General features: G+C 45.4%; 1 protein-coding gene across 1 annotated transcript in view; it reads left to right on the top strand.

Moving 5' to 3' along the window:
- Positions 1-1,432: 1,432 nt before the first annotated feature.
- The window catches only part of LOC125293031 (plexin-A2-like), a 45,098-nt gene continuing 38,354 nt past the window's right edge, over positions 1,433-8,176 (top strand). The window contains exon 1 of the mRNA XM_048240645.1: positions 1,433-2,126. The gene's annotated coding sequence lies outside the window, so the exon portion shown is untranslated. The remainder of the gene's footprint in view (positions 2,127-8,176) is intronic.

Raw genomic sequence — 8,176 nt, 5'->3', positions numbered from 1 at the left:
AATAACTTAAAAATCTGAGGACAATGGCTTCTTGGACATCAGCCCAGAGGCTGAACTGATTTAAGTGTGCTTGCGTGTGGGAGAGAGAGAGAGAGAGAGAGAGAGAGAGATAGAGAGAATTGATCGGAGAATGCCATGCTTAATGGAATCCGGAACACTTAGGGAAACAACTTTAGTTGGATTTGTTTAAAAGGAAACCCTGCGTTTGGTGAATTTATGCTGAGACAGGTTTGTCATCTCATTATACTCTCGACAGCATTGTTCTGCCGACCCTGGGGACAGAAAAGGACCAGTGAAAGTTAAACCAGATCGTTATCCATAAAGACAGGCTCTGCAACCACAAAGCCGATCAGAGACACTACTGATTCCAAATGTTAACAGTACAATGGATAAGTGCGCGGATAATAATTCCGGTTCATTAAAAATCTGAAATGAGCATAATCATTTGTCATTTTAATAGCGCGATTTAGATTTAGCTCTTTTACACATGAGCAAAGTTAGGAGCCTTTTCTAACTTTCTTTTATTTATGCTATACTCTCTTCGCAAAATAAATGCAAGCAAATAATCGCTCTGTCTGCCCATAAAAGTAGCTGTTAAAATTAATCCATTCAAAATCCAACATCAGTGTTATGCTTCGTGCACATCTGAAGACGGTCGCATAATCCCATTTAAAATGATTTTGACTTCCAATGCCATGATAACCTATAACTTGTAACATATCTGATGTTTACTTATAAGTAGGACAAAGGACTTGAAAATGTGCCTTGTGTGGACTATGTGAGCTTGATTGGTTGAGCATTTCATCCACAGATGTCCGCGCTACTTCAGTTTCTGAGTGCAATACTAAAGTTATGTCTATAGATGGCAATATACCAACAGAATTAACCTACCTCGAGATCACATCAAAAAGCGAATCCCATATTGCAACTTGAGGTTGAAGTGTTCTTTTACAGCAGTGGTATCCAGAATACTGACACTAACGTGTCTCTATATTGTCTATTCATTTGTGTGCTATGACGAAATTCATGTTCTCGGCGCATTCTGTCACAGTGAACTACTGGGTTGTGGCCATGAAAGCTGACGTGAATGTAAATTAAACCTGTTCTTTAAACAAACAGGCAATATTTGATCAGTTGTTTTCCCACTGAATTATGGACCGTTTATTTTGTTTTTGCTTTTGTCAGGAAGCCTATCTGAGTAGGCTACATAATGTTATTATGTGCAAACAAATATTAATTAGAGGTTTAACAATATATACATCCTGATCAGTCATGTTTTTAAACATCTAATTTCGCGTCAAGGCTACCACCCGGCATGCGCAATTTAGGCTACTGTTTTTCGCTTTGAGCACATCGTTACTGACCACATAGAAGGACTCGTTGCTCAAACAAATACATTACATCTGTCTCCCGCAGGGCACCAAAGGCGGTTCTCCGAGGCCCCGGACTGAAACGGTTAACGCATGCGACATGCAAATGAGCCGATATTCGCGGAGAGAGCAGGGGGTTGGGTTTAAACGGTGTGCTGTGCAAGTAGTACTGTACGCTGACGGGCTTTGGTAAACGCCACAGCACTGCCAGTCCAGCGGGAAAAAAACCTTTCGGAGAAGTCGAATGAGAGTGAGTCTTTGTGAACTGCAGCGAGCTTGCAATCCGAACTGATGAGAACGCGGACGATGGCCAACCTGTCTGAAACCGCTGTCACTGGACGCTATCTTAACTAATGGAATGTGCCCCATTCATGGTAGCCAATGCTCTCTTGATTGACCATTTGGGTGGACATTTTTGAGCGAGAGGACATCAGCACTCCCAGAATTTGCTGCATAGATCAATTACTGACATTACTCGCGCTGTGACGCCGGGAGCTTGTTCAGTAGCCCTGCATGCGCCGGAGTGAATGAATGAAGCGGCATTATGTTCCTGAATTTTTCTAAGAATTGAGTGTAATATTACCTGTTTGGTCGTTGGTCAAGAGAATCATCTGACTTTGCAGTTGTGCCAAAAAGGAGCGTTTTTCGCGTGGATATATTGAGAATAAACCCATCACGCGAAGAGGAAACGGAGAGACCACATAAATCGGCTGTGACCAGCATGAAAATAAGCCGCATCCTCCTTTGAACCAAAAGGTGAATGAGAAATGTTTTTAAAAATCCTTTTACTGTGCGGACATGTGTCAAACTCGGCGTTATAGCATGATGTCATCTTCTGAATTGTTCGTGATTAAGGAATTTTAGCTTGAATGGGGTGAGAGAGAGCACTTTGGTCGTAAGCGCTGACGCTGGTTCTATGGTAGACGCTAGCCTACTGTTAACTACAACTGACAGCAGCATAGTAGGATTTTTTTAATTAGGACAATGGAGTACATTAGGTTGATTTGTCATGCGTCCAGGATTTTACAGGATATTTGTACCCTGTTCTAAGGTAGCCTAGTCTATAGTGGCCATTGCCTATTGGCGTGTTGCTGATACACCACAGATAAGCACGAACAGTCAGCTACATTGTAATAGTTCTTTCATGGCTCTGGCAAATGTCAAATGCAATCGCTTGATTTACCTGGGTATGTCCACGCTCTGATGGACGGTTGGTGACTGTCTTTGGACTTTCGTTTACCCGATTGAACAGAACATCTTTAGTGTGAGGCTGGACGGGAGCACTGAGACGATGCGATCCTTATGAATGAGGTGTGTGAACAGCACAATTCCAAAGGCTATTGGTGAAAGTCTCTCACCATTAGGGCATTGGGCATGGTTCGTTGCAGGCCTATTAAAATAAATGTATTAGATTATATTTTCTATATATATATGTTCTGCGTCTTGGGTATAGCAAAATAAATCCTACTTCTGTTGTGAAACAATTCATTGAATAGATGGAATCTGGCTGTTGGATCTCCTAACATGCATGATGCCGGTTAACCTACTACCCTAATAAGAATCAGTTTGGTCCCTACTCCTTTTCACACCGCATTTGTCCAACCTTGGCAGTGAACTCTCGTTGAGATGCAGCAGCCTTCTGCTTTAACATGGATGTAATGGAAACAGTACGTGTGTGTGGACAATATACTAGATATATCTAAATTGGCTTTATTAGCAATAGTCATCAATATTCAGTAGGCTACACTGAACTTTTTCGCCCTGTTGCAAACGACTATACACAATCTTATGCTGTCATAGCCTAAACATAATAATTTGACATTGTCACCAAGCGCATCTTCAACCTATAGTAGCCTACAGACGGCAAAAAGCTAGGTCTATTAGTTTTTCTTACTCTTTCGAATTGCTCTGCATAGCCTACCTCTCTGTGCAATAATGGTCATTGTCATTCACGTCGAGAGGTTTCTTCTATAGCGGTATATGGTTATTCGAAACGCTTAACTTGAATAACGTTTTGGACTGCAACTTAAATCGGATGCTTTGTTGCTAAAAAGCAATAATTCAGTCTTCCTATTTTTGTCTTCTCCGTGCTGGCTCATATGTCGTGCCAGTAGACCGGCAGATGCACCCACAAATCTTCATTTTCCGACCCTCAGCGCGAGACTCCCGCTTCTGCCCTGACATTGACTCTAAAGAAAATAAATGTAGTCCTGAGAAGAAAATTGCACCTGATTTGCATGAGAATGACTTGCATCTGCCATGGCCGACAGATATCATATTAATAGCTTTGAATTCGTAGTAAAACCCTGCTTTTTTTTTAGTAAAATGAGTTTTTGCACATCATTATTGTAATATCCATCTTAAAGCAAAACAGCTGTTTGACTTCGACAGGCCTTCACAGACTGCAAATTCCGGCTGGTATGAATAAAAAGCATTGATGAAACATGACCCCATGACATCAAATAGAGTCATCTGTTTGCATTTTATAAAGTCGAATATGTAAAAGTACTTGCAATAGACTAAATCTAGACAACAAATATTGTTTAACTTAAGTTGCTGAAGGTCATGGTTCATGGAAAACCGCTTCAGTGAAGGAAAGGTTAGGCTACTTGAATATCTTAAATATAGCGCAATAGATGAAGAAGCTAAAAGCTTTTTGTTCTCTCAAGGTTGCCGGGTGAAACGGTCTTCAGAGTGCAGGGCACTAAAACAGTGCAATGATTAAAGTTTAAAATCCCGCAAAGCATCTCATACTGAAAGTTTTATGACCTTTCCTTTGAAGTTATACTATATGATTCACACCTCCACACATTAAGAGTTAACAAATGTATTAATGCAACAGCCAAACTCAATTACACTATCGCTCTGCCTGTGATGTCCAGTCTGAAAATAATCATAAGCATTCAGTGAGAATGAACTAAACCATTTAGGACAGCTCAGATATGACAAATGTTCTGCAGCTGTTTTCTGCATGGAACAACTATGGACATCTCTGAGCCAGAAACGCTCTCCTCACCGTCACACTCGCTTGTCCACGGATTTCTTCGCTCAGAAACCCGTTCTTGTTGATGATTATGTCTGGACAGAGAAAGGAAGAGGGAGATAGAGAGAAAGTGAGAGGAAGAGAGAGGGGAGGGGAGAGGAGAGAACTGATGCATCTCAGAGCGTACACATCACAGACTCTTTAATCAATAAGGTTAATTACACTAAGATCAGAGGCACCCCCCACACACACACACCACCACCACACTTTCCCCAGGCTGAGCTATTTGCACCGACTGCCCCTCCACTCCGGTGGCTTAGCCAGCGCATTTACTTCACAGGGAAGAAAAATTGGGGTTCCAGATTGATGGGGATTGGAGGCCTGTCCATTGTGTGTTTCAATCCCTCTATCGATTGTGTTTCTGTGTGTATGTGTGCAGATTGAATGTGTTGGTCCTGCAGGGGTAATTGAGGGGTGTTATGTGCTTAAGGATGGTTTGTCTGGGTTTTGCATGCGTCTCTTTCAACTCTTTAGTCGCCTGCTGTGAACTGGGGTTGGTGTTCAAATGCCTCTATTTTGTGTGTGTGTGTCTGTGTTTTTTCCTTTTATGTGAGTGTATGTGTATATAAATGTGTGTGTGTGAGAGAGAGTCCTTTTGTGAGTGTGTACACATGTGTGTATGTATTTATGTGTGTGTGTTTAGTATAGGGAGCTGGATCACGTATCACAGCAGTACAGGGAGTGTGTATAGAGCTGTTTCTATGAGGAGGATCATTGGGATGTTTAGTGGTTGTGCTGCTTACATCGACCCCTAATGAGGATCCCTTTGTCATGTCAGTAAACATAGCTCTGACTCAGCTGCACTTAGGTCAGCCAAGCTTTTCTTTCGCTCATGCGCGTGCCCACACACACACACACACACACACACACACACACACACACACACACACACACACACACACACACACACACACACTCATCATCGGCGAGGTCTTAGCCTAGCATCAACATGACCGGCCACTGGGGGAGGGTTAGTGAGGGGACAGCAGGGGTGTGTGTGTGTGTGTGTGTGTGCTGGTCCGTTCGCCCGCCAGTGCGTCTGCGTTTGGGAGCTTGAACTACTGGAGCAGCTGCACATTGGTATGGTTTCAGGACGAGGAGAGGCGTCTAGAAGTCAGAGTGTCTGGATTCTAACCTCCCTCCCCCCACTGAGGCACACACACACACACACACACAACACACACACACACACACACACACACACACACACACACACACACACACACACAGAGTCCCGTCATGCCTCCGGTCTTCAACAGAGCCGCACACACCACCTGCAGTGAGGACAAAGGCTCAGCCCGCTCAGCACAGCGCCCCCTGCTGTTTGGCCCCTCTCCCTGGCACTGCGCCCATATGCTTCGCTCACTTCACCCCCTGTGAGAGGCCTCTGGTCAGAGCTGGATCTAAACGGGGTCTCGTCTGCTTCCCGCTCCCTACCCCTCCAGCCGCCCGCCACACCAGGGCCTTTTGTGTCTGCCCTGTCTGGCGTAGAGTGGAGAGCAGAGCGAGGCTTTTGAGGTCTGTGGGTCGGCTGGACCGCGCGCTGGGCTCGGCTGTTGTCTCTCGAAGTGTCATTACTTGCTGTGTCACCGCGTGCGGCTGCTGAGATGCCTGCCGATCTGCGACCCCTTTTTATATTTTATTCATCTTCCTGTTGCTTTATCCAGCTCTCATTCTCTCTCTCTCTCTCTCTGTCCACATCTCTCCCATGTGTTCGCCATGTATTTTCAGCTCTTCGCTTCTCCTCTCCATTCCTTCGCCTGCAGCGATCGGACTCGCCTCTGTTTAGCTTGAGAGATTTTGACAAGTCGCTACGCATGCAGGCGGAATCCTTGACCTATTTCTTAATGAGTGAACGCTACAAATGCATTCAGCGTCTGTGTACTCACTGACGCGCACCCTGTAGCCCCCACAAACCCCCCATTCTGCACCCACCCCCCCAAACACACACTACCCCCCTCAATACACACACATACTCTCACCCTCCTGCTTTCCCCCTTTCATTCACTCACTTACACACACACACACACACACACACACACACACACACACACACACACACACACACATTCACACATATAGCTCATACTGTATGATCGTCATTGGCAGATATAAGTCTTCCACTTCACTCCTAGCGGACTGTGTGTGTTTGTCTGTTTGTCAGTCTGTTTGTTTTTAGATGCATTCTCTCACCTCACACACACACACACACACACACACACACACACACCCCCTCTCTCTCTCTGTCTGTGGCGCGTGGAGGCTCTGGTGTTTATCTCAGTCTGTCGGCAGTCCAGCTGTCACAACAGCCCAGATCTCTATCACTCTGACCCAGACACGGCTCTGCCACTGGAGCATGGGTCCCGCTCACACACACACACACACACACACACACAGACACACACACACACACACCCGCCACGGTGCTATCTGACACACTGGGGCATGTCCGGCCCAAATCCGGCACGCATCCAGTCTGTCCATGCCAGTTCCGGCCCAGTTCAGGCCCAGAGTACATGTGAGCTGGAGATATGAATCAGGCACCTTGACTTTAATCAAGAGAAGAGTGGGGATGGAGGGGACGGCTGGTTGATTGCTGCTGTTGTGGGAATTAAAGTATGCCTCACCACTTGATCGATCGATCACACACACACACACACACACACACACACACACACACACACAGCTCCTCTGTTCTCTCACTCTGTCTCTCCCTCTCTCCCTGTGTCTGTCTCTCTCTCCTTTTCTCTTTCGTTTCTCCTCCATCTCTCTCTCTCTCTCTTTGTTTGCCTGTCCCTGTGTCTGTTTTCTCCTCTCTCCTTAGCCCGGTAAAACAATATGGGGTGATTATTTCATCTCCACACCACTCATTTTAGCTCGGCTTCCCTCAGTCTGACCCCAGTGCACAGGGCCTTAATTGGGGCACTAGCCTGTTTCTTTATTGCCTCCTAATTAAACCGAGGAGCCGGCTGCGGAGACCCACATTTTGGGAGGTGACAAGAGTCCAGATTGGTCACAATGCGGTTGGCTTGTTGTTTTTCAACAGCTTTACAGTTTTATTTGAAGAAAAGTGTATCTTTTGTTTCTGAAAGGCACTATTAGGGGCCCCATGGCCAGTCTAGTGGAGAGAGTCACGTTTGGCCTGTGTGAGGGGAGACATGAAATAGACACATATTGTTATTGTTGTATGGGAGCACAGCAGATTGTACCTACCTCTCAGGGGTTCAAAAGAAACTGTTAACAAATTGCTCATACAAAACAGACAGACAGACAAACACACATGCACAATGCACACGCGCACACACACACACACACACACACACACACACACACACACACACACACACACACACACACACACACACAGCTCCTCTGTTCTCTCACTCTGTCTCTCCCTCTCTCCCTGTGTCTGTCTCTCTCTCCTTTTCTCTTTCGTTTCTCACTCCATCTCTCTCTCTCTCTCTCTTTGTTTGCCTGTCCCTGTGTCTGTTTTCTCCTCTCTCCTTAGCGGTAAACAACAGGCGGTGATTATTTATCTTCCACACCACTCATTTTAGCTCCGCTTCCTCAGTCTGACCCCAGTGCACAGGAGCGCCTTAATTAGCACTAGCCTGTTTCTTTATTGCCTCTAATTAAACCGAGGAGTCGACGCACGGAGACCCACATTTGGGAGGTGACAAGAGTCCAGATTGGTCACAATGCGGTGGGCGTTGTTGTTTTCAACAGCTTTACAGTTTTATTTGAAGAAAGTGTATCTTTTGTT

Source organism: Alosa alosa, chromosome 4, assembly GCF_017589495.1.
Source record: "Alosa alosa isolate M-15738 ecotype Scorff River chromosome 4, AALO_Geno_1.1, whole genome shotgun sequence".
Classification (NCBI taxonomy): Eukaryota; Metazoa; Chordata; class Actinopteri; order Clupeiformes; family Clupeidae; genus Alosa; species Alosa alosa.
The sequence above is the reverse complement of the archived record's forward strand: the minus strand, read 5'-3'. Positions and strand labels throughout refer to the sequence as shown.